The following is a 27235-nucleotide window of genomic DNA, read 5'->3' on the forward strand; positions in this document are numbered from 1 at the left end:
CTGTGACAGCCGGAAGCGCTTTAGCACGTAAACCCCACAAACCAAACCAAACCGAAGGTGAGAATCTGTAAGTATTGCTTCTCAAATATTGCGCCACACCAACATAAGAACAACATCATTGCCTGAACCTCGTGGATGCCATTGGCATTAGGTATGAGCCAGCGCTGACTTGGAAAATCGTGACTGGCGAGTAGCCACTAGCTCAGTCTTGGACTTCCTGCTTCCTGTCAATTGCACCAATGGAAGACGTTTTGTGGCACTGCTTCTCCTGCGCTCACGGAGTGACTGCTTGAATGATCCCGACTCAGCACAATGGAGCAGCCTCTGGTGCATGAGCTGCACAATGCATTTCACTCCACATACCATAGGTGTCCTTTGTCTTGACAGGGCAAGCGATTTCTTCACCCTTCTTTGCTCGCAGCATTTTCCGTTTCCATCTGGCATCCCCACTTTTTGTCACTGCTTACGGCCTGTTGGAATTTTCATTGTGGCGCAAAGCTGCGAGCTGTGTTCGGAAAAATCAAAGATAGAGATTAGCAAATGATTTCTCTGTACAAATGAGAAGCTATACTTGGCGTTCGCGAATGGCAAATTTTCGAGCTTTGAGTGTGCCTTGCACGCATCATCAGGGGGGTGAATGCAACAGACTTTGGAGCAAACCTGATCAGCAGGCTGTGATAAGACTCAGGGCTGTAGGTTTGGCCAGAACAAGACAGCTGCTCAATATCTATGAGCAGCAACTTGTCCTTAGTGATGGCGACGAGGCGTGCATAGGCTGGGGTACCTGTAAATGGGATTTCCCACTACACTGCATAATTATGCAGCAACACGTTTAGCATTACCTGGCAGCAGGCACTTCCCATCCGGTATGTCACCATGAAGGCATCTCGGGTACAAATCTCCATGACCATTATGTACGTTGATGACGTGGTTGAGCATGCCTAAAAGTTGTTCAATAATTTTAGAGACAACACACTGGGTGATGTGATGCAAAATAGTGACATTTCCATTCCACTGTGACCTGGAAATGAACTTGTCCACCACACTGCACAAAAAAATCACACAATCAGCAGCCCAGTAATAGCCATGTCCATTACGAGCCAAAAGCCTTTTTTGCATCTTATCCTTTTAAATAACTATCAGGTGGTGCAAGCTTACCTTTGCAGACTTTCTAACCTGACCTGCCAACAAGCACAGTACAGACACCTGCAACATTTCTTCTTAGTTTTGGCTTCAGGGATACAGATAGAATACTATTTGTGATGCATACCTGCTTGCCAAACAGACTCCATTTATTCTTATTCTCCTAATTATTTCAGCTTTATGATAATGATTATTGTCAATACCTGCCCAAAGGAGACATATTCCCTCACAAACTCAACACTGGAATGCCTGCATGCTTGGCAAGGGTTGAAGAGAAATGTGTAGAGCCTATACATTTTTCCAATTAGTGGTCACTGGGCATCAACATATCGCTCACCAGACTGCTTTGTGCACTTTATACTAATAGTATGGTGGAACCCACAGTGGAGTATTTAGACATTTTGCTCGCCCACTGGAAAGGATGCCATTAACATTAATGTTCCACTTATTTCGATATCACCTGATTACTGGCATTCAGATAGTCCATTACCAAGTTCACAAACCCCAGCCTGCCAAATGGTTATTTGGGTGAATAGCTATAGATTGCCAAAAAGGATGCATTGCCGGTAATATTCAATACATTGCCTAAATAGGTGACAGTGACCTGCTGCGGATAAGAACATTGTTTTACTCTTTAGCAGCAACATAGGAAGCTCCAGAAGTTTTTATGTTAAGAATAATTACAGGTTTCATCAAATATGCTCACTTTTCCATATGGCCACAAGCAGCTGTTCATCACCAGCACTAAGAGCCGCACACCAGTACAGATGGTTCAATACTGGCTGGATCCACTCCTGAAGCGCCGCGCAAGAATATTTTTTGCTCTCTGCTGTGAGCCGTTTCTTGATCAGTGCCAATGAAATGGTTACAAATGAGACACACTATACAGTGCAAAATATGAGGCCGTAAAATCCGTTTCTATTCAAAGTCTGCAGTACTGCACTGAGAAACAAATATCAATTGATGGAACAGGTATGTTTATTCTTTGAGGATTTCAGCAGGCATTAAACTTCTCCACCATTAAATACTGCACATCTGTACACAACCGAAACTGCTAGCAATAAAGTCAATCCCAAGAAATGAAATTTTAGTAGCGGTAGCAAACATTCCTTTAGCAGAGAACGAAAGCAAAATACCAGATTTGTTACTTACTCTTCGCAACATGCCACGTGTAAAATCTGTGGTTGATGCCAGGCTCTTTTGTTCGCATCTGCTTTTTAATAGCAGGGTGCCGATCAGTGGTCAAGGTGGCGACTGCAACACCATTGGACTTGAGCTCTTCAAAACCTTGCACCAGGCCATACTTTTGCATGGAGTTGCTTGTCTTAACTTGATCATCCTGCATAGTATTCGCACCAAATCACTGTTAGCACAAGATTATAAGTGAAAGCTACCAGTCGAAAAGGTTTCTGAGCACCTACCTCACCAAGCTGCACCTGTATGAAGTGAATGACCTTGTTCGACTGAACATCCATGAAACTATATGTCATATATTTGGCACAGAACACAGGGAAGTCGCAGCGACCATCTCCTGGCAACTCTGCTTTCCCTTTCCCATTCAAGTCTCATATTATGTCATTCTGTTCAGCCTGCCACACCTGTAACAAAATTCAGTAAATTGTGAATATCCTCGGCTGAATTTTCCCTATGCTTAATGCCCTTCTGCAGGCACATATGCAAAAAAGTATAGAAAGTGAACACAAAGTAATTCACCTGTCAAGCAGCGAGCTCAATAACTGGCCACGCTTCAATTAGGACTACAGCACTGTGCTTTGCATTCCTATTCTGCACTAATTCCTGGACATCCACATTTACATAGCTTGTTAGGTTAAACGTACTTCGTGCTCGCTGGATGTTCATTCGCAAATGGGATTCCGTTAAGAGTGAAAGTTCTAATTGGTGAGCCAAAACTTTACCCAATCCCTATTAGCAAGCTTCAAAATGCAAGCATTGACTATAAGCTCTGCACATAATGCAGCATTAAATGCAGTAATCAATTACTGTCAACAAAAAAACAATAACTCTCAATACAATATCTCATACCGTACAAAAAAGCACAATTTCACTTCTTTTAAAACTTCAATTCAGCAATAACTTGAAGGCCAAAACAAAGTATGCACATTTCTCTGGATACATACTTGTTGGACGGCAGGCTGGAAGAGTACACGCTGGTAGATGTAGTACATCTCAGCTGACGGGACCTGAATGTTTATCTGCTTTAGCAGTCTTAGCGTCTTCTCCGAGCTTGACCCAGAGAAGCATATGGCAGCACACAAAAGTAAACTTCCAACTGGCTTCCTCTTGAGCCTTGGCTGGCTATACCACATTTGTTCATGCATGTAGGGGCAGGTGGGGCTGATTGAAAGCAAAGACCCCGAGACTTTAGTGCTGACCTTGCATGGAGCTTGGCACACACCGCACACTTTAAATAGCGTCAGGAGGCAGCTCTCAAAAACAATAAACTTCCTCTCCACTACTGGAGATTCAGGAGGTGGTGGCTCAGCTCTGTAAATACGAAACGTTAAATGTAATTAGCAGCATAGCAGCCTGGAGTAAAAGCACAACAATACACGTTTGATATCACAAAATTTAATTGACCAGAAGGTAAAGTCTTACATGAATGAGTCCCCAAATGAAAGCTCGTACGTTCTGTCGCCTTTCACTGGAGATGGCTCTGGAGTTTCTGAACCAGGTTCACTTCTGTAAATACAAAAGTTGTAAATACTTTGCTTCATGATTGCAGACTGGGGGATGCCGCAGGTTCACGAAGCTAGCTCCGTACAATAATCCTTGGCAAGGTACCATTACACGTGCATGCAAACATGAAGTCTTACATGAATGACCCTCCGAATGAGCGCTCGTGTGGTTCCAAAGTCTCCTGGCAGACATGGTGCAGCTGGCTCAGGAGCAGGATCAAATCTGTATAAGTAAAATTCAGTAAATACTTAGCACAATAATTGCTTATTTAAAGGTGCGGCAATAATTTTAAGGCAAACAGTCTGGCAATGATAGGTAAACAAACAGTCTGGTAATGCTAGGTAAGAGATATAGTTACATCAGTAAAGTAAGAACATGAAGTCTTACATGACTGACTCTCCATGTGAGGGTCCAGGCACTTTATGAAAAGTAGGATTTGCTGTAGAGCACCTACGGGTGCCGTGCCTGCGTTTGACATCTACCTCATCCTCTACGCCAGACAGAGTGCAAGAAAGGAGCTGCAGTGATGGTGACTTCGTCTCTGTTGACCTGGAGACCACCCTCTTTAATGCAAGGCCAGTCTGTACACCTCAAAATAGGTGAATAGTGGCACAAGCTTGTTTTTAAAGCAGTGGAGAGTAGGCTGCATTCCTTTCCAAGTACACAGATAAAAAAATGATCAAACCAAAATATGATCACTGAAATAGTTAGCCAGCATATTGCCTTAAAGTTTAACTAATGTCATTAGTCTACAACTTCGATAAAAATGCCTTGGTTTTGCCTGCAAGAGAATAGTTGAAACGTGACTTCAGAATGAGGTACACTAAAACTGCTACAGTCTTCCGAGAGCCCAGTGAACTTATTTCCTAACCCTGGCAAATTTTAAGTATCGCTTTAACGACTGACGAGACAAGAACACTGTGCATTCAAAAGATCTGTCAATCACTATGACTAACCACCACTAACTATCATTATCTATCACTTTCTACCACTAACCAAAGTTCTTCACTGACAAGCTTTAAAGATAAACAGTCCACAGTCTCTATGGCGACTGCCTTAGCGTGAAGCTGAACAAGGAGAGCCAAGATACGTTTCTCACGTGCTCGGCGTGGGTGTCAGGATGATTGACAGCAATAAGTGTGATGGAAGTGTGTGACAGAATCGTGGCCGACCGTATTTGCTGTTAAAGCCTTAAAAACTTTATGTGCAGTTCTGACTCAACATGAACCAGAATAACATGTACACAACGTAAAAATGATGCATACATATGCGTAGCCTTTTTTTCCCAAAAGCACTGGCAGCTGCAAATTATTTAATTTTCGTTTAGGTTCTTCCACTACAATAGCAAAAGCCTGTGATAGCGAATACCACATATAGGAATGAGCGCCTACTTTTGGATGACAGCTTTCGTGCAGCTGCGTCGTCAGTCTGAGTGCCTTTGTGGTCATTGACCCTGCAATATGAATGATCTCCTGCAGCAGTTCAGATTTCTGTATGCTGAAAATAATGAACATCAGTGTAATGGAGGATGAACACCTAATCTTTTATTGAAGTTACTTGGCGAAAACGCACCTAGCTTGTGCCATGCGATGATGTCGACAGCATGCCAAAGCCTGGAACATGTTCTGCCGAGATTTCCACGTTCGCACCAACTTCAAGAATAAATATCTGATAACCATTCTCCTGTTAGAAAAAAATGCCTCAAAATAAAAATTTTTTTTGCTCCAAGAATAATTACAGGATGCCTCACATGAAAACCTGCAGATGACGTATCACCTCCTTCCTCTTCATTCAGTTCTGCTGCCACAAGAGACTCCTGCGAGATAACACCATAAGTGTCAACCACACCAGATAGAGAACAACAAACATAAGTAGAATACCACTTTACATAAAATATGCACTCACACTGTTTCACCATGCTAGTAAGACTTTTTAATTTCTCACTGCTCTAAAATTACCACAAAAGAATGTGTTCATGCGTGAGATGAATTTGTAGAGAAGCCATTGGGTTTTCATCAGATTAGCAGAGATATACAAACATCTCTCTGAAGCTGCTGACTGGAGCACAGAAGACTAACATTCACCATACTGTCCTCGCCGATCACGATGTGTTAGAACAACTTGACTACGCCAAATATTACCATAAATTAGTTGGGGAATCCCCTCCTGACTTCAGTAATAACATTTGCTCTCGATACGGCTATAAAGCACGCTGAATTGTGATTCTGATTCATGATTCATGGAAGGTAGACTGCACCTCAGAAAGAAAAAAATGTGAATAATGTCAAAGGCAGGCACGAAGGTAGCGGAAGAAAACGGTGATGCTTTTTCGCCTTACCTAATGAAAAATCCTCAATGCGAAAACCATGCTGAACTTCATAATATAGATGTAAGTTGTTCACCCAAATCGCATGGTCTGAACGGTACTGTTCTGAACCTTTCTTCTATACTTCTTTTTTATTTATTTCTTGTCTTCGGTCCCGCCCCCCTTTTATGCCTTTTTTATTTCTTGTCTTAGGCACGGGATGTTTAAAAATAAAGGTCATTCTCGTTCTCTGCGTCCGATACTCAGCGTCAAGCGCACAGCGAGCTCCGTCGGATGGTGGCAGCTGGAATGGTTGCTCAGAGTGCCTCCGTTATCCATGCATGCACACGCTCTATACCAACAGCTGCAAATGTAAAACTTCGAACCCTGGGCAAACCTATACTCATTCGAAAGTTTAGGAGAATATCCTATAAAAAGGAAAGCTATCTTTCCTCCACCTTGCGGATTCTCCTAAACTTTTTTGGGCTAGCACATATTCCCACTTCAGAGTTATTGACCTACTCGCTATCGACCTGTAATCGCGATGTGCTGATCGACTTGGTTAACTCAGTTGGTAGAGCGACTGCCTGAAAAGGCAGTGGTCCTGGGTTCGATCCCCGGACCAGGACAAATTTTTCTTTAACTACGAAGTTTATGAGAAACTTTCCTTTGTAGCAGTATGGCTGCGCTTAGATGGATGCCAACGAGTTATCACTCCGTTACAAGCACTATACTCACATGGTTCACAATATTCAGTACGTTGCTCAGCAGGGGCGCCTGTAGTTGGCACAGCGCCACAACGAAGCCGTCGGCGCTTGATACCAGCGTTCTTTGAGGAACTGGGCTTGAAGGCGCTTTGCTCAAAATGTTGGCAGTGTCACTCGGCGCGCCAAGAGCTTCCAGCCATAGTCTCCGCTGCTCGCCGCGGGTCGGAAAGCGATGAAACGTTACCTCTGGGCAATTTTCGGTACTCTCGCAGCCTACGGCTGCGCAGCGTCTTTTTGCCATGGCTCGAGTCGATATAAAGAGAGCGCGATCCGTGCGACGCGGGAGAAAATTGTCGAAAGAAAGAACGGAAGTACCGTTAGTAACGGGGTAACAGGGGCTGTAGAGGAGACATCCGCCTTGGAGGAGAGAGAGAGAGAGAAATGTAGATAGAGTAATTACCTAAGAGCAGCTTTGAAACTAGTAGAGAAATACGCCCTTTCTATGCCTTGCTATACCTTGAAGTAATCTGTTGTTCAGCGCATCACCGCCCCTAGTTGACAACACCACATTTACTTGAGTTTAGAGTCCCTATCTTTACAAGCACTTCAAGAACACACGCGGAACTAAAACAATTTTTATTTGTTTTCTACACAGTAACTTGTAGAAGATTCGATTATAAAATATAAAGTTCGTACTGAACCAATCAGAGAGGCAGCACTTCAGCGAGAGGGTACGTCACATCCGTTTACGAACTTTTGCCGTCGGGTGTCACTCACGGTGGTGCCAGAACGCTGATTATTGAAATGGATTAAAATATTAGGCGCTACGGTTTCGCTGTTATGATTGGGCTTTAGGGCATCGGGAAGGTGTAAAGAACCTAGCGGCGGGCACGAAATGCATGGTCTGGAAAACGTCACAGTGCCCCTTTAAAGATTTGCATTGTCGTGAAACGTCTATGTAAGCAATCGTGAATTAATAAAGCCTGGCTTTCTATGCAGCACAGCTTCACTCATTTATGCCCTTAGTGAAATCTCTCAAGCCATGGTGATTCTATCCATGTGCTTGCCGAATTCACTTGAAGGCCCTTATTCACAAACGTGCCCGAAGAAATAAGCCCCAGAATGGGTTTACATGACGCGCGACTAAAGCGCAGGCTAACGACGACGGAGGCAGAACGATGCTATGATAAGGTGGTTAAAGATGCCGTAACATTTCAGTTAACGCAAATCTTGACAGTACAAAATCCATGTCAAGTAAAGTTGGCTGAACAATTACGGTGTCCATTTTTCTGCCTTATCCGAGCATCGTTCGGCCTCCGTCGTTGTTGGCCTTGTATTTCGTTCATAAGTAAAAAGACAATCAAATTCACCGCCTAAAGTCACAAGCAACGTCACCTGTTTGTTTTGCCTCACAGTTCGCAGGGGGTGCCGGGAAACTAAAGCCTCGCTCAGAGTCGACACGCAGGCTTCTGTGGGAGTTACGCTACCATACAAATCTACCTTGGGTGTCCACCACGAGCACGTGGCTTTTTATGGCACCAAATACTTGTACCAAAGTGGTGTTAAGTACGAAATAAATCTAATAATTACATAGTAATGCAAACTAGTAAATAAAAGACTCAAATAGTCTTAGAAACTTCCTGTTCACGTGGCTTTTTATGGTACCAAATACTTGTACCAAAGTGGTGTTAAGTACGAAATAAATCTAATAATTACATAGTAATGCAAACTAGTAAATAAAAGACTCAAATAGTCTTAGAAACTTCCTGTTAACAACTGCCAAGCAATTTTCTTAGTTCACGAGTGCCTTTTCGCCGCTAGATGGTATCTAGCGGCAGACGACGCCGCGCGGCGGCGTCGTCTGCTTTCTCGCTCGCTGTGAAGTTTTTGTAATGTGAAGAAGAAGTCGGCCTGCTTCGGTGAATACGTAGTTGCTTACGCCAGCCGTATGCTCACAAAAGCCGAAGCGAACTACTCTGCAACGGAAAAGGAGTGCTTGGCCATCGTCTGGGCCCTCACAAAGGTTCGCCCTTACCTTTACGGCCGTTCATTTGATGTAGTCACGGACCATCATGCCCTCTGCTGGCTTTCATGGCTCAAGGACCCCTCTGGCCGCTTGGCACGGTCGGCTCTTCGTCTACAAGAATATGACATCCGTGTAATTTACCGATCTGATTGCAAGCATGCAGATGCAGACGCTTTGTCTCGTTCACCGCTGCCAGCCGACTTTGCCAGCCTCTCCGTCTTGGACTCATCGGCATCTTCGCTCGACATCTGTGACATGCCCTCCGAACAACGAAAGGATTCGTGGATCGCATTCCTTATTCAATACCTTTCCAACAATTCAGAGATTTCCCCTTCACGCGCCCTTCGCCGTCAAGCTTACCACTATGAGATTCGGGATCACCTCCTTTGCCGGCGCAACTACAACTCAAGTGGACGGAAATGGCTCCTCATGATTCCGCGCCATCTACGGCCTCAAATATATACAGCTTTGCACGCCGATCCGCAGTGCGGTCACGCCGGAGTTTTCAAGACGTGCACTCGAATTCGTCTTCGCTACTATTGGCGCGGCATGTACAACTCGATTCTAAGGTACGTCCGATCGTGCTTGACTTGCCAACGCCGCAAACCTGCCTCTCACCGTTCGGCTGGTGAGTTACAGCCTCTCACATTCCCGCTTAGACCCTTCTACCGCATTGGAATTGACTTCTACGGCCCTCTTCCATACACAGCTGATGGCAACCGCTGGGTCATTGTTGCCGTCGACCACCTGACGCGATATGCCGAAACCGCCGTGCTCCCAGCTGCAACAGCTCGAGATGGGGCTGGTTTCTTATTGAAGAACTTCATTCTCCGCCACGGTTCTCCTCGTGAATTGCTCAGCGACAGAGGCCGTCCTTTCTTATCTGACGTCGTTCAAGCCCTGCTCGCTCAGTGCGAAATCATTCATCGCAGTTGCGCCGCCTACCACCTGCAAAGAAACGGCCTTACTGAAGGATTTAATCTCACCCTCGGTGACATGCTCGCGAAGTACGTCGGATCCAACCACAGAAACTGGGACGTTGTACTTCCTTATATCACCTACGCGTACAACACTGCTACGCAATCCAGCGCGGGTTTCTCTGCCTTCTTTTTGCTTTACGGTCGGCATCCGTCTTCTCCCCTTCATCAATCTTCATTGTCTTTGGCTTTTTGTGAATTAATTACTACTAATGATCTATATCAGTACGTCACTGAACCTACTCGGGAAACTCAGCACTCATCTTCTGTAACCGGCCATCGGCAGTGCGGGGCACTGTTATCATACCAGAAATACGTGATCACAGTTGTGTTGTTGCTAGTGTTAGGCATTTTCCTTATTTAATTCCAAAAGGTCTCCCTAGGAAAGTCTTTGTTTTTACCAGGGGCGATTATACATAAATGAATAACAAACGTGCTTCCTTCCTTCCCAATTTTATTACTCTATGCCAGAGTTGCAGTTCACTCTGGGAGGTATTCAAAAACAAAATTGGAAAGCCTAATTGATAAATACATCCCAACAAAACTTCTTTCTGGTAAGCGGCGCCGCGACAAACCATGGATCACGCGACAAATCAGACGGCTTGTCAGGATAAAACATCGCCTTCTTCCATCGTATAAAAAGAATCGTTGCCCTGCTGTATTGCAGTCAATTCGGGCCCTTGGCAGTACACTAAAAACTGAAATTAAAGCTCATAAGGATACCTTCTTTAATAATCTAGGTTCTAGACTGCGTAGTAATCCCAAAGAATTGTGAACGTTTCTGAAACACAACGGACGCGAACCAGTCGGAATCCCCAACTTAGACGTCGATGGCGACCTTGTTACTACTAATGGTGATAAAGCTTGCCGCTTTAATGCATATTTTCAGTCTGCCTTTTAGCCAGCGTACATCGGAGAACTTCCGAACACTCGTGAATCTATTACCTAAACCATGCCTGAAATTGTTTTTACTTACCAGGGTGTTTTAAAACTGCTTAGTAACATAAGGGCTGCCTCCGCCAGCGGCCCTGATGGTATACCTACCTTTGTTTTCAAATCATGTGCGAATGAAATTGCTCAATATTTAGTCACCTTGTTCCAAACATCGCTAACTCAGCATGTTTGCCAAATGACTGGAAAAATGCTAATGTTATCCCAGTGCATAAAAGCGGTTCGAAAATGTCTGTTGTTAATTACCGACCCATTTCTCTGAGTAGCGTGTGTTGTAAAACATTGGAAAATATAATTTACAGTGCAGTCATGAAACACCTTAACTCTCATGACTTCTTTACGCCAGTTCAGCATGGCTTTAGAATGGGTTTTTCCTGTACCACCCAGTTGCTTGAGTTCAGTAATGATCTGTTTTCCTCTTTTGACCATGGATATCAAATTGATTGTGTATTTCTGGATTTTAAAAAAGCCTTTGATACTGTACCTCATGTGCTAATATTACATAAGTTACGTTGTCTTGGTCTGCATCCCAATATCATCGACTGGCTTCATTCATATCTCCAGGACCGCATGCAGCGTGTTGTAATTAATGGTTGTCACTCCGAGGCCGTAAACGTCTCCTCAGGTGTGCCCCAGGGATCTGTCCTTGGACCCCTTCTTTTTCTCCTTTTTATTAAATATATTGTTCTTGACCTCACCTGCCAAGTTCGGCTATATGCTGACGACTGTGTGATTTGCCATGTTGTGGAAAGTTCTTCTGACGCATCAAAACTTCAGGGAGACTTAAATTTTATCCAGTACTGGTGCTCAAAATGGCAAATGTCTTTGAACATTTCAAAATGCAAACTTGTCTCGTTCACTCGTAAGCGTTCCCCTCTACAGACCTGTTACTCAATAAATAATGTTCCCCTGCAAAACGTTTCTGAATATAAGTATCTCGGCGTATATCTCACATCTAACCTTACGTTGACGAGACAAGTTGAGCATGTTACATCGAAAGCCTGCAGAATGTTTAATTTTTAAAGCGTAATTTCAACAAAGCGCTGTCAAATGTCAATTACCTCCTGTATTTTACTTACATAAGGCCAATTCTTGAATATGCATGCCCTGTATGGGATCCCCAGTTAATTTACTTATCTGACATGCTCGAACGCGTCCAAAATAATGCTGCCAGATTTGTGTCTAACATCTAGTGTCATCTAGTGTCACGTCTATTAAACATCATCTTGGTTGGGAATCTTTAGCTCACCGCAGCAAACATTTCAGACTGCAGATCATGTATCGCATTTATTTTGGAAAGTTCAGCATTGACAAAGATTGGTACCTGCTTCAACCTCACTTTTTATCTAGACGATTTGATCATCAGTGGAAGATCCGCGAAATAAAATGCCGGAGAGATGTGTATAAAACCTCGTTTTTTCCACTGACGATCAATGAATGGTACCGGCTGCCAGCTGGCATCACTGAGTGTTGCACTGAAAATTTATTTCGGGCTTTTTTATCGGATGTGTGACGTGGCGCCCAGTTCTCTTGCGTGTGTTTCCTTCATTACTTTGTTTTTGAGTGTTTTCATCACTTTGTACGTCGCGCAGTTGCCCCCTTTAGATGCATGTTTCTCATTCTGCATTATCACTTGTGTCGTGTTATTTTCTTCATTTTTATGTATTTTATTGTACCACTGGCGTTCCCAGAAATATTATTTGTCATCTCCCCCCCCCCCCCTGCAATAATGCCTTCGGGCGCTGCAGGAATCTGTAATAAATAAATAAATAAAAAATAAATACTGTCGTCCCCTACAACCCAGACGCATCAGAATGTACCACAGTGACCGAAGCTGCACAGCACGCAGAAGAATGCCGCCAGATTGCACGGACGTTCACAACCGACTTTTAGTGGAGCCAAAAATATCGCCATGGCGACAATCAGAAGAATGCACCACACTTCGAGCCTGGCTCATTCGTGTGGCTCTGGGTTCCATCCGGCCGTTGCGGCCTCTCAACAAACCTCATCTCCAAGTATCATGGGCCCTACCGCGTCGCCGAGCGCACTTCACCAGTGAACTATATTGTCGAGTCGCTTACGCCAGCTTCCGATTTGCGACACCGTGGCCGTGAAACTGATCATGTGCAGCGCCTTAAGCCATTCTACTATCCCATAGTATATTCGTCCCCTTACGTCGCCGGGATGGCTCCTGTTTTTCTGGGAGGCATTGTGAAGAAGAAGATGGGCCCCTTCGCTGAACGCTGACGAAGGCGAAGAAGTGTCGAATTGCCAACGCGCAGACACCCCAGGACGTTTCCCAGCCAGACGCAGAAAAAGCCTCGCACTCGAACGAGAAAGACTGCGACTGGAAAGACTACCTCTGGAAGCGTTCCAACGATCTGGCGTTCTAAACATTCCTGTGGCGCTGGTGCCCAAGGATGGCGGATTTATTAAAATGAATAACCCTGGGACTGTTCGAGCTGCTCTCCAGACAGCCTCTTCCCTGTATGACTCGATCACAGAAGTGAGGCAGTTTGGGCGTGGCGGGATACTGTGCCGATCTCCAGACCTCAATTGCGTGAAGGATCTGCTTAAATGCAATTCATTTGGATCGCTTCAGGTGAGCAGCTTTATCCCTACTCATCTTGCATGCACAAAAGGATTGGTCCGAGGAGAGGACTCTTCTTTAACTCCAGCCGAGACCCTCGACCTTCTTTCGGCGGCTGGTGTAGTAGCGGTGTATCGTTGCAGCCGGGAGGTTATTAATACGCGGGTACCAACAGAGTCGGTGATTGCCACATTTGAGGTAACTTCATGCCCGTCAGAGATAAAAGCATGGCCAATGATCTTCCTTGTGGATCCTCTTGAATCTAAGCCACTGCAGTGCACTAATTGCTGGCTGTATGGTCACAGTGCTCGTGGTTGTAAGTTCTCCGTGCGGTGCTCCAAATGTGGCGATGGTCATCATTCGTTATCATGTTCACAACAAAACGACAAATGCTACCTTTGCGGTGGAGCCCACGCTGGAAACTCCTTGGAGTGTCCATCTCGAAAACAGGAGCTGAAAATTCTAGAAGTAATAGATAGAAAACGCTGTTCGCGTCGTGACGCTGTAACAGAGGTTAAGGAGCGATTACACGGTTATGCAGGTGTGTCAGCCCGATCAGGTGGGCCTCTGGGTGCATCAATCTCAAAGGCGATAATGACTGCAGTGGAAGCATCAATGACTAAAATGGTCGACCGAATAGTTGCTACTGTCACACAGTGTTTTTCTAACGTTCTGGCAGTTCAGCTAACGCAAGCCCTGCAATCAGGAACAGCCCCTTTCATAGCAAACATGCCCTGTGAAAGCTCTCAACTGCTTGAAAGCACTACTGTTGCTTCGCCTCACAGGGCTGCTCCTCCAGATGATGATGGAAACATTAATGACGCAGAGATGGTGGAATCAGATGTAAGAATTCTAAAACGGTGTGGGTCTCCAATGTCCAACCATTCTTCTCCGCGGTCCCAACCAAAATCAAAGAAACATCAGCATACATCAAAGCCGAAGGATAATATTTTGGGGCAGGCAGTTGCTGCTGCCCAGATTTTGCAATCATAAGGGCACTAAGAGTTATGCAGTGGAACTGTCGTTCAATTCTAACAGCTTCAACAGATTTAGTTTACATTTCTTCTCAATATAATCCACACATAATTATTTTGCAAGAAACTTGGCTAACAGCCGAAAAGAATTTCTACTTATAAAATTATTAATCATTCCGACAAGATCGCCAACCAAAAGGAGGAGGTTTAATTATATTTGTCTATACAAAATTCTGTCACAGGGCTAAGATTTCTTTCCAGCTATCTTCTATAGATTGTGAGTTATTGGCCCTAGACTTTGAAATTCCAGGGCACTGTCCGTTTTCCTTAGTGAATGCTTATTTCCCTAGCGGTGTACAAGATACAAAACCTCTAGATCTGCTATTAGTTAATTGTCGAAACTCAGTTCTTCTGGCTGGTGATTTTAATTAGCATCATGTGTCATGGGGCTACAAGACAGATAGTTGTGGCAAGCGTCTTTGGGAATGGATAACAAACTTTTCCTGTCGAAATTCGGGTTCGACCACTTTCATAAGAAAACACAGTCAATCTGTGTTAGACTTAACTTTTACCTCTGCCAGTCTTTTCGTTAATAATTGGTCGACACTTGATTGTGGCACCTCTAGTGACCACATACCGATTGCGTTTGAGGTTAATCGCCCTGTAACTCCATCGACTTCTCAGTTGAAGTCATTTATCAACTATAATAACTTTCAGTTAATGTTACGCTCTAATCTTGAGTCATTGACTTACACGGATGAAGAACAAAAATCAAAACGCTTATGCTCGGTGACTGAGGATTGCCGTAAGAAGTCTGAGATCTTGGTACGGAGCTCAAAGGTGAATACTTCAGTTGTTTGGTGGAATGCTGATTGTTCCCGAGATTACAGACGTAGAAAGGCGGCATTTTGATTTCCTCTCTAAATCTGGCAATCGAACTGCTCTTTTTAGTTTTTTACGCTCGCGGAAAAATTCCGCAAGCACAAAATCTACATTCCTTTATTTTGACTCCCCATGAAGCAATAGACACATTGAAATAATTGCCAAAGGACTGGAGAAGCGTTTCTCGTCTGCACTTCCTTCGGGCTCGAAATCTGTAATGCCAATGGAACCAGTTAATAATGATCCTCAAATTTCCGTTTCTGAGCTTTCTCCTATAGTTATGAGATTACCAGCCGCTGCTCCCGGTCTGATAAAGTAACTTCAAAAATGTTGAAAATGCTTTTTGACGAGCCACCTGAGACGTTATTAGAGCTAGTAAATTATTCCATCAAACATGCTTGGATACACCCAGAATGGAAACTTGCCAAAATAATTCCTTTACTTAAGAATAAAGGCGGTGCCTTGTCCATTGATAATATTAGACCAATTGCATTAACATCAAACATTGTAAAATTAATTGAAAGGTTCATACTTATACGTGTTTCGGAATTCATGAATAAACAAAATATCCTCAGTCCTTGCCAAATTGGTTTCCGTCAAAAGTGTTCCATCTGGAATGCACATGCTGATCTCGAGAGTCAAGTTCGTTTAGCGCGGCGCCAAAAAATGCACGCTGCCTTGATAACGCTAGATATAGCCAAGACCTATGATAGCGTTGAGCATAGCATTCTATTGCAAAAATTAAAATCTCTTCAGTTTCCACATTATTTAGTAGTCTGGATATCTGAATTCCTCCAAAACCGAGAGTTTTACTGTGCATTAAATGGCACAGTAAAAGTTCATTCTCGCAGATATAAGCAAGCCAGGGGAGTGCCGCAAGGAGCAGTCCTTTCACCAGTCCTTTTCTACATACTACTCAGCTCAATACCAGTTAATCATGACGTTCGCACTTACGTAGATGCGGATGATATTGCGTTTTTTGCAACTGCATCGGATAATCAATCCCTTTATCTCCACTTGCAAACGTACCTAAACTCTATTGAGAATTGGTTGTGTGGCTTGCGTCTCACATTAATTGTAAACAAAAGCGCAGTCCTCGTATTCAATATAAAAGATTCTGCAAGTCTGTCTGAAATCTATAGGCAGCAAATAATACCACAGGTTAAATCAATAAAGTATTTAGGGGTCACTTATGATGATAATCTTTCATGGCAGCCCCACATTAACCATATTGCTACGAAAGGGGCTCGGGCCGTGGGCATGTTGCGCCGAATTATTCGTCCCAGGTCTGGAATGCGGAGAGATGTCCTTTTAACGATTTATGTTATGTATGTGCGTCCAATTTTAGAGTTCGGTTAAGTCTTGTTTTCTGGATCAGCAGCTTATAAAATTCGACCGCTTGTTCTTTGGAGCGAGAAGCGCTTCGGTTGTGTCTTGGACTCCCAAAATTTTTTGCCAACAATGTGCTCTACCTTGAAGCCCGGATTCCATCCTTGATATATCGATACAAATTCTAACCGTTCAGACGTACTTAAGGTTATATGAATCAGAGTTTCACCGATCTATGTCTATTTTTTGCTGCCAACCGACCTCCTTTTTCGGTGTCCATTGGCCTAAATTTCACACCCCGCAGGTTGTTATGGTCAAAAATTTGCTGGACCTTTTAAATGTTTCTCTTCCTAGTGTTCTACAAATAGAAACCATCGGTTCGTCTATTGAAATTGTCTTTGACGACATATTCTCGAATAATGCTAAAAACTTATCATCCGTTATTCTAAACGGATTATTAGAAGATCATTTAAGAAGCCTTTCTGCTAATTTAGTTGTAGCTACTGACGCATCTCAAAGTAATGAAAAGGCGGGTGTGGGTATATATTGTCCACATTTAGACTGGTCTTTTTCTGTCCGGCTTCCGGACTTCACCCCAATTTTTGAAGCGGAGTTTCTGGCGGTGGTACTCGCTTTACGGAAATAAGACTCCTCATTTTCTAAAGTGGCTGTAATTTCCGACTCTCTATCCTTGTGTTCATCTCTGTCTTCGTCGGTGGATTCTGCAATAGTAAAACGCTTTGTCTGCCTCATCCCTAGAGATTTGAAAATTGTACATATGGTATGGGTACCAGGCCACAGCAATGTGACTTTAAATGAATATGCTGACAATTTGGCAAGAGAGTCCCTTAATGGCCCCGTATTATCTATCCTTCCGGCGACCGCGTACATCACCGCAGCGAGGTTTCGAAGAAACGTTCTATTAAATATAAAAAATTGACATCTTTTAAGATCTGATGACTACCTGCATTTAAATTATTCTTGGAATAGAAAATTATGTCATTCACGGCAACTTGAGATTTCACTAACAAATCTGCGATGCCGTATCCCACCTTTAAATTTCTATCTTTGCAGGTCTGGTTTGGCACTGTCTCCCGTCTGCGCATTTTGCGGTGAACAAGAAACATTAGATCAATTTTTATTACTACGTTGAGAAAACAGTTGATGGAAAGGCCATTGCAACAGCTTGGCCTTAGTTCAAGCAGCCCGACATTGTTATCATTTGGCGCCACCATCCTTGGGCACAGTCACAGGTCTGTTTTTACCGCCATGTAAATTTTTTTACTGGACGCAAATCGTTTGCCTTGCTAAAAATTTAAACATCGCTTGTTCTACAATTGTAGTGTCAATCTCCCGTGAGTGTTACCACTTTTCATTTTATATTTAACTTATTTCCTTTTCGTTTCCTTTCCTCTATCCCTCAAATTCATTTTTTATGCAAGTATATTTAAAAAATATATATTCTTTGCTACCCAATTCTTGGCCGATCACCCTCTGTGGGTATGTGCCATAAGTTATTTGGACAACAACAACAACAACGACTGTGTTGGTCTTGATAGCCCAGCTTCCCCGCCGACCTTGACGCCGTCCTCGACGTACACGGTCGTCCACTTCTACCTTGAACACCGCTCTGCGTGGCCAGCGCTCCGCGGAGCGCCTCTCGCGGGTGCCTTGGGAACGAGCGCGCAAGCGCAGTGACAGGGCACCCGCGAGAGGCGCTCCGCGGAGCACTGGCCACGCAGAGCGGTGTTCAAGGTAGAAGTGGACGACCGTGTACATCCTCTACAGTGCGTTCTGTCTTTCGCACAGAAAGGCAAATATCCAAAGAACGAGGTCAACAACGCCCGTAGTATGCAGTCCGAATAACGCTAGCTCTATGACGCATACCTTGTACGACGGAGGAGTTGCTGCTGCCGTTGCGAGTACGAACGAGCTGCTTGATACCGGCCCCGCACTGGCGCGTCCGCGCCTGCCTATGTAGCTGGGCAGCGTCCGTAGCCTTAAAGGCCGCTCAAGTGTCGTGAGTATGCGCGACATTTCCGTGAATAGGTGTCAATGTAGGAGGCAGCCGACGACACATGGAATCCGACCGCACTCGATCCAGTCAGCCACCGGCTGCTCCCCTTCCGCTGATGTAGAAGGAGGCAAAAACTCAGCCCGCACACTTCCGGACGCGAATTATTTGTCTCTACGACTGCCGGATTCAAATGGTCGCACTCCTGTAGGCCGAGAGCTCCCGATCGCAAAGTAACGATCGAAGCGCGTAGAGCACCTTAGCTTCTGACGGCACCCCGGCATACCCGTTCGTCCCCACTTCGCTTCGCGATCGGCACACAGCCTTAGCCAGTTTTGCCGCAAAACCGCATGAGACATGTCGAAGGCGTCGTCTCGTTTTTCTTTTTTTTTTACTGCGTCAGGTCACTAAACCCGCAAAGCGCTGCCCCCCCCCCCCCCCCAAAAAAAAAAAGAAAAAACAGAAAAAAGGATACCACGGCCTTACTCAAGCAGCTGCGCGGCGCGCGCCGTCGCTCGACTACGGCCCTCTCAAAGCAGACCACCTCGTCGCGGATCTTGCTCCGGCCGGCAAACCAGTTCCTTTTGGAGCGGTGGCCCCACCCAGTGACGTAGGCGAAAAACGCGGAGCTGCCTCCGGAAGTTTTGGGGGTCACGCCGGACGTGACGCAGCAACCAATTAGGAGCGGCGAAAGAAACCAGTTCCCGAACGGAACCGTCGCTAGATCTAGCCCCAGTAATGCGCTGTCCGTACAGACCTAACCTTAATTAGACCTCCCCATTTCAACTAACTGAACCGCCCACATTATTTTGCACCGAACTCGATGCAGTTCAAACGCCATTCCGCTCTATGGCAGCCACAACTATGCCTCCTACGGCGCACTATCTCATTCATACTGACGTGCTGCAAAACGGTCGGTTGATTCGATGTGTCAGGCTGTCAGCCGCTACCCAGGAATATGCCAGGGCATCCATAAGCTCACGGCACGGATCCCCCAGTCTATATACGTGTTGAATGGGTTCCACAGGACCTACTGCCTTCTCAAACATATGCAGATTTAGCAACCCGCCTCGAGATCCCAGGATCGCCATTGCTTAGACTCCTTACTTTAGATAACGCTACTGTCCTTCCATCAAGAAAGGAACGCCCCGGAGCCACACTGGCGCTTTTATCCCTCCGTTTGTCTCACCCGAGCAGAGGAGGTTGCGTTTCGAAAAACCCGTGTCAAATTGCCCTTACTCCTGCCGTTACTCGAACGTGACCTTATTACCGACATTTATATCCCCATCTAGGGTGGCCGATGTGAAATCTTGAAAGCACCGAAGCCAAAAATAACGACTTCCTTGGGTGCTGCCCAGCACTGAGACCAACAAGAATAAGGCGCCTCACGGTAGCGGGTCTTTGAACTGGGCATCCTGTTGCATATATTGCCTGGACCAGTGACCACATCAGCGCTCGCTCATAGAGTATTAGCAAACCATTTTTCATTATTTCAATATTTCATCGCCCTTCATTACATAACCCTGTCGTTATATGAGGTAATAAACAATGTTCATAAAGAAAACCACAGCCTATTATAAATAAATGCCGGTATGGTATCATTACGGGAGGATGAGCGTAGAAACACTGTGACATGAAGTCAAGAACCTCATGCCTTGATTAGAAGGGGATAATATACAATTTACTGGCTAGCGGGTCTAGCGCGTTCGTTCATCTCTCCGCCATTAATAGCTTCGTAGTTTTGTTCGCTGCACAACAAGGTATAATTAAGCGGTCATCCCAATGAATATCATGAATAATTCCGGATAACAGGATAGCGAGTGCGCTCAGGAGTTGTTAAAATAGGAAAAGCTATACATCCCGAATAATGCCATCATTTGTTTATGTGTTCACCCGAATTTCAGGTTCAAAAGCATATATTTAAGCGCAAAAAGAAAGGACGACCGAAAGACAAGACACACACGGCCGCTACTGCCAACTGATTTATGAATGATGAACGAGGCATATAAATGTGTGACAGGCATAGCTTCGTTCTGTTATAGAAATCACAGTAAGCGCGATAGAAGGTTCATCTCGGCATTGTGCAATATGATAGATGTGTCACTAACACAGTTCTGTCCTTCTTTATAGATAAAAAAGCTTCCAAGGTTTCACAAAGAGCTCTGCCTAGGACTGATACGCAACGGAAACATAGCTCACAATTGATGCCCACGTGGCTCACATATTTATGTGCGTCGTTCTCACTACAATAAACCAGTTCTCAGTAGCTCCCGTGTTCGTTTTCCGTTTGTGCCGCCCTGTCATTTTACATTAAAAATATGCTTTATCCCTTTATCCCTTTTAACTTCAGTTTCAGGGGTCTTCAAAAAGCGGGGGCTAAATGCTATAACCGCAGACGGATTGCAGCAGCAGGCTCGGCCCTTGGTCCTACTGTTAAGCATTGTAATTGTTCACGCAGGTTGGCAAGCCTCTGAACAATCCAATGCACGTGCATACCTTTTCATATTCCTGGAAGCTGCAATGCGCCCTGTCTCATGTTAACGCAACCGTTCAGTTATAAAAGAGTTCACTTTCCGGAATCCCGCCTTCGCTGAAGCATCTGCGCGAACATCCTGCTTCCTGCATTAAAGGCTGTGAACACAAGTGGCCCAGTTTCTCTGCAGTACTGGTTACGGTCATTGAACCTGCCGCTAGGCTTCGTTATTTTTCATTCAGATTGCTGTCAAATTTACTTGTAATTTAGGCTACTTGACCTACAACCATTGCTGCGGCCAACTGTATACGTTGTTATTTCCTTTGTGCATGTTTTTTCAGAGATGCCTACAAAAGCCTCTCAGTTCGTTGGTTTCGTATTGAGGAAAAGTAAAAAAATACTCATGTTAATCGGAAGTCAATATTTTCTACCACCACCTAAAGGTAAAAGAAAACAGTTTCGGTGCCACATCTGTTTTAGCAAGAGCCGCGACATTTTCGTACGTGTCACAGCATCCTCCTCGGGTTTCGTCTCAGTTGATGTTCGTTTTTTTTTTTCCGCACTGCATCCGTGCATTATTTGCTTGCGGCTGGCACGTGCTTGCAGTTGTGTTCACTTCAGCTATAGCCTTGATGACCGTTCGATCCCGTATGCGACATTTATCGTGAAGTCAGCATCTGAACTCGGTGCTGAGCTACCAAACAATGCTACCACACACATACAATGAGCTACCACACACACTCCTCTCTTAAATGTCCTCTGGCTTTGAGGGTAAAATAAATGAAATGAAATGAAATGAAATGTTTTGAAAAGGCAGATGAGCATCATCAGCGACTTAGAGGTCGCTTCACGAAAACAATGGTTGTAGAGGAGTACGACGTTTCCCGAGAAAGCCAAAAGTGGTAGCGAAAGCTAAAACAAGCAAACATAAAGCCGATTTTCTATAGCCACTAAATAGCAATGTCCACTCTGTTTTAGAGGCAAATGAGTAAGCGATTGATACTCATGTCTTTTAATCAAATAGTAGGTAAAGAAACAACATTCAATGGGTAATTTTGTGCAGAAATTTGTTTCTCCTCCAAATTTTCACCGTACTCTTTATTCCTAGATTTTTCACATCTTTATCTACTTCTCAAAAAGACTGCCAACTGCGCACTCGCCTGTCGCTTCAGAACCCCAGCGCGGAAGTAGATCGCGCAATGCTGAGCGTATTATCTCTGTACAAGAAACTCCTGATAAACGGATCATAGTTTGCTAGCTCCGTGAGGTTCCATTGTAGCAGAGTTTAATTTACAGAAATCAAAAGTGTGTCGTGCCCAACGTGGGAGACCTGTGTGGTATCTTTTGAAAAAAGATGTTCTGTTCTGTTGATAATGTTGACTTGGATATTGTTGATCGGATGCCTTCTAGAAAGGACAGGCCAATATTGGACGCTTCAAATACTGCACTAAAGAAATACGACTCCTTCGAAAAATCTCGGAAAGCACGCCTTGACACCATAAACTTAGATTTCTCCAGTGCAGAATTGAATATAGTGTATATAAATGAACACCTGACCATGAAACACAAGAACCTCCTCACGAGAGCACTAACACTCAAAAAAAGCGGTGGGCGTCTTCAGACAAAATCCTGCAGTATTTTGGAACATGATAGAGAGAATAGCTATGCTTTCCATATTAATGAAAGTCCAACCTGTACATCTTCAGCTGAGAATATGCGCACTTCTTCAGTCCATCTCCTTTATTAGAATGGTCTGATTGTAATGCCTATAGACCTAATATGTTATTATTCTCATTTATACTGTAAGCAAGAAGATGATACAGCGCCGACACTAACGACGATGAAGACACCGATCAGCTGGCGCGCGGACTGAGAGCTCGGACCGTCTTGTTCGAGCGAGATTGTGCTTCGCTCTAGGATCGTCTTGTCTCACCGGTCGCCGTCTCCAGTCCTTCGAATAACCCCCAATAAACCCCTCTTCATTTGGTGGAACGAGCCGGGGTACGACTCTTACACGATCACCGTGGAGCTCCGCAGCCGTACGATACCTATCGCGACAAACGAGGTAGGCCAACAGCTGGTGCCAGCCCCTTCGCAGTCCATCTCATGCTGCGGTGCCATTCGGCAGCGAGACCCCGCAGTTTTCAGCGGGAAGGGTGACCAGGACGTTGAAGATTGGTTGGCCTCGTACAAGTGGGTGAGTCGTCATAACAACTAGGATGACCGCATGAAAATTAACGTCATCTTCTACCTGAGTGACGTTGATAACCTCTGGTATCGAAATCATGAGGCCGACATGCCAACTTGAGCCAACTTCAAGGCAAAGTTCACGGACGTTTTTGGTCGTCCCCCAGTTCGGAAACTACGCACTGAAGAAGCCCTGCGCGTACGAGTTCAGCATGAAGGGGAAAGCTTCACAAGCTACATTGAAGACGTTAATTTATGCAAGCGTGTCGACCCGTCTACAGATGAGGCTGCCAAGATAAAATACATAATGAAGGGCATTGATGTCAATGCATTTCACATGCTGTGGGCAAAGAGCCCAACCACGGTGGCATCAGTGTACAACAGTAGGTCGAAGTACAACCTTTGCCAACGTTTCGACGAAATGCTCAAGCAACGACTCTGCACTCGTCGCTCTCCCGTACCTGCTGCGTCCACCTCTGGCCTGGCGGGGAGCAGCGATCTTTTCAACATCATCATCATCATCAGCCTGACTATACCCACTGCAGGGCGAAGGCCTCTCCCAGATTTCTCCACTTAACCCGGTTCGGTGCTAGCTGCATCCACTTGACCCCTGCGAACTTCTTAATCTCATCCGCCCACCTAACTTTCTGCCGCCCCCTGCTACGCTTTCCTTCCCTTGGAATCCAGTTTGTTACCCTCAGCGACCATCGGTTTTCCTCTTTCGCACTACATGTCCTGCCCATGTCCATTTCTTCTTCTTAATTTCCACTAGAATGTCTGTAACTTGAGTTATTTCTCTGACACACTCTGCACGCTTCCTATCTCTTAATGTTACCCCTACCATTTTTCGTTCCATAGCCCTCTGGGTTGTCCTGAACTTAAGTAGAACTCTCTTGGTTAGCCTCCACGTTTCAGCGCATAGGTGAGTACAGGTAAGATGCAACTGTTATATACTTTCCTATACTTTCCTCTTTAGCGATACCGGTAAGCTGCTAGACATAATCTGCGAGTGCTTGCCAAATGCGCTCCATCCCAATCTTATTCTTCTTGTTATTTCCTTTTCATGGTCCGGATCTGCGGTTACTACCTGTCCTAAGTAGACATATTCGCCTACTACTTCCAGTACTTCGCTACCTAATGTAAACTGCTGTTCCTTCCCGAGGCTGTTGAATATTACCTTAGTCTTCTTCATATTGATCTTCAAGCCTACCTTTCTACTTTTCCTGTCTAGGTCATCAATCATTATTTGTAGTTCATCTCCCGAGTTGCTTAGCAAGGCAATGTCATCAGCAAATCGCAGATTAATGAGGTATTCTCCATCTACCCTTATCGCTAACTGCTCCCATTCCAAGTCTCTGAATACTTCCTCTAAGCAAGCTGTGAATAGTACTGGGGAGATTGTGTCTCCTTGCCTAACACCTTTCTTTATGGGAATTTTGTTACTTTCTTTATGCAGAACTATGTTTGCTGTGCAGCCGCTATATATATCTTCCAGCACTTTCACGTACGGCTCGTCTACCCCCTGATTTGGCAATGCCTGCGTCACCACTGAAGTCTCAACTGAGTCAAATGCTTTTTCGTAATCAATGAATGCTATGTATAAGGGCTGGTTATATTCCGAGCATTTTTCTATCACCTGATTGATGGTATGGATATGATTGATAGTAGAGTACCGTTTCCAAAACCCTGCTTGATCCTTTGCTTGATTGAAGTCTAAGGTTATCCTGATTCTATTAGCGATTACCTTAGTAAATACCTTATACGTAACAGACAGTAAGCTGATTGGTCTGTATTATTTAAGGTCCTTAGAGTCCCCTTTCTTATGAATGAGAATAATGTTTGCATTCTTCCATGGTTCCGGTACCGTCGATGACACCAGGCACTACGTATACAAGGTGGCCAGTTTTTCTAACACGATATCCCCCCCGTCCTTCAGCAAATCCGTAGTTATCTGATCCTCTCCAGCTGATTTCCCCCTTTTCATAGTTTCTAATGCTTTCTTGATCTCGTCTTTCGTCACTGGTGGAATGTCTGAATGTTTGTCCCTACCGCCAATCTCATTACGGTCCTTACTACTTTGGCTACTGTAGAGGTTTGTGTAGAACTCCTCGGCTACTTTGACTGTCTTATCCATATTCGTGATGACGTTGCCCGCCTTGTCCCTTATCGCATACGTCTGGTTTTTGCCTATGCCCAATTTCTTCTTTACCGCTTTAACGCTTCCCCCGTTCTTCACAGCATGCTCAATTTTCTCCATGTTATGCTTCCTTATATCGGCCACCTTGCGCTTATTGATTAGCTTTGATATCTCGGCCAATTCGCTCCGGTCTGTTGGATTGGAAGCTTTCATTCTCTGGCGTTTCTTAATCAAATCTTTCGTCTCCTTAGACAGCTTACCGGTATCCTCTCTAGCTGTCCTCCCGCCTGTGTGTGAACACGTGTGTGAGTGGGGAGAATTTGATAAAAGACGAAGAAGGAACACCACGTTTGGAGAAAGAAGAGGAAAACGTGGAGGTTGGCTCGAGGGGCACTAGGCACAAGCAGGGGATGATGATGATGATGGTTATAAACTCTTTATTTACTCCCACAGAAGGGGAAGCAGCCGAAAGACTGGTTGTACTGCTTAGAGAAGGTCAGCAGGGATCCCTTGGGACTCCACGGGATCCCACTGACGAGCAGGGGAGAACAGGCGAGCAGCGGAGCCGCTTGGTTGTGTACGGAGCTCGGAGCGGTGCGTCTTCTGGCAGGTCTGACCCGGGGATCCAGACCTGGGGCCTACCGGCCGCATCCTGTCCTGTTCCTCCTGCTGTCCCAGGCGATCGGTTTCGGGAGCACCATAGCTGCAGCTCATCGCCGCTTGCTGTAACTGCGGCTCATCACCGGCACGGGCGTTCGGCGCCATGCTGAGACCAGGCACGTCGGCGAGGCCTGACGCATCGGCCGTGGTACGGCAACCCGATGCCTCTTGCCTCTACTGGGCCCCATCCGGTGGCCTAGCCTTCCGCTGGGCTTACCGAGGCCCTACTGCACCGACCCTGCAAAACGCTGACCACCCGGAGCGTCTGCACCGGCTTCTCCATCCAACAACCTGGTGACTTTTTGACAATTTGTGTTTTGTCATCGTCCCACTTGCTCGCCCTACTCTCGTCCCGTTCATGTGTGTACATAAAATTATTTCTTCGTTAAACTGGTCGGTCTGGTCATCTATTTAGATTGCTGTCTCTGAATAAGCCACAGAACAAGGTGGCCAGAAGATTTAAAGAAACGAACCTCACAATTGTGGCGTCCACGGCAGGACCAGGCCGGCCAAGCAGCATTTTTCCCGCGGCTAGAGATTGGAGAAAAATGAGTGCACCAGAGTTGCTTGCGGTAGGGCAACATATAGGTCTGCAGGGAGTCGAGTTGCGCGAGTTGGTTGAGAAATAATTGCAAAAGGCAAGGGAAAACAAAGCGGCAGAACGCCAAGAGAGAGTTGCAGAACGTGAAGCGAAAGCTGCAGAACATGAAAGAGCGAAGCAGCGCTTGGAGCAAGAAAACCAGAATTTGCAGCTACGAGTACGCCTTGCGGAATTGGGAGAAAACGCCCCTAGTTTTGGAAGCACTGAGCACGGTACCGTACCAGCTCCATCATTCCCAATTAGTCCTCATGGATTGATTCCACTGTTTAATGAGGAAAGGGACGAATTGGACGCGTATTTGAAGCGTTTTGAACATGTCGCCATTAGCCAGGGCTGCCCAAAAGAGACGTTGGCCACGGCTTTGAGTCTGTGCCTCGGCGGAGAAGCTCTGTCTTTGGACGACTCTCTCCTGAGGACTCAGTCAATTACGATGTAGCGAAACTTGCCTTACTTCGGAGGTTCCGGTTCATGGCTGAGGGCTACAGAGAGAAGTTTCGTGGAAGCAAGCCGCAAGATGGTAAGACAGCTTCCCGGTACACCACAAGGCTGTTAAGTTTTTTTGACCGCTGGGTTGAGATGCGA

General features: G+C 45.2%; 1 pseudogene; it reads right to left on the reverse strand.

Annotated features, from left to right (window-relative positions):
- LOC146194635 (uncharacterized) lies at positions 1 to 26157 on the reverse strand (annotated as a pseudogene).
- Between the last annotated feature and the right edge of the window lie 1078 nt (positions 26158 to 27235).

This window comes from Amblyomma maculatum, chromosome 3 (genome assembly GCF_055883805.1).
Source record: "Amblyomma maculatum isolate TAMU_Amacu chromosome 3, ASM5588380v1, whole genome shotgun sequence".
Lineage (NCBI taxonomy): Eukaryota > Metazoa > Arthropoda > Arachnida > Ixodida > Ixodidae > Amblyomma > Amblyomma maculatum.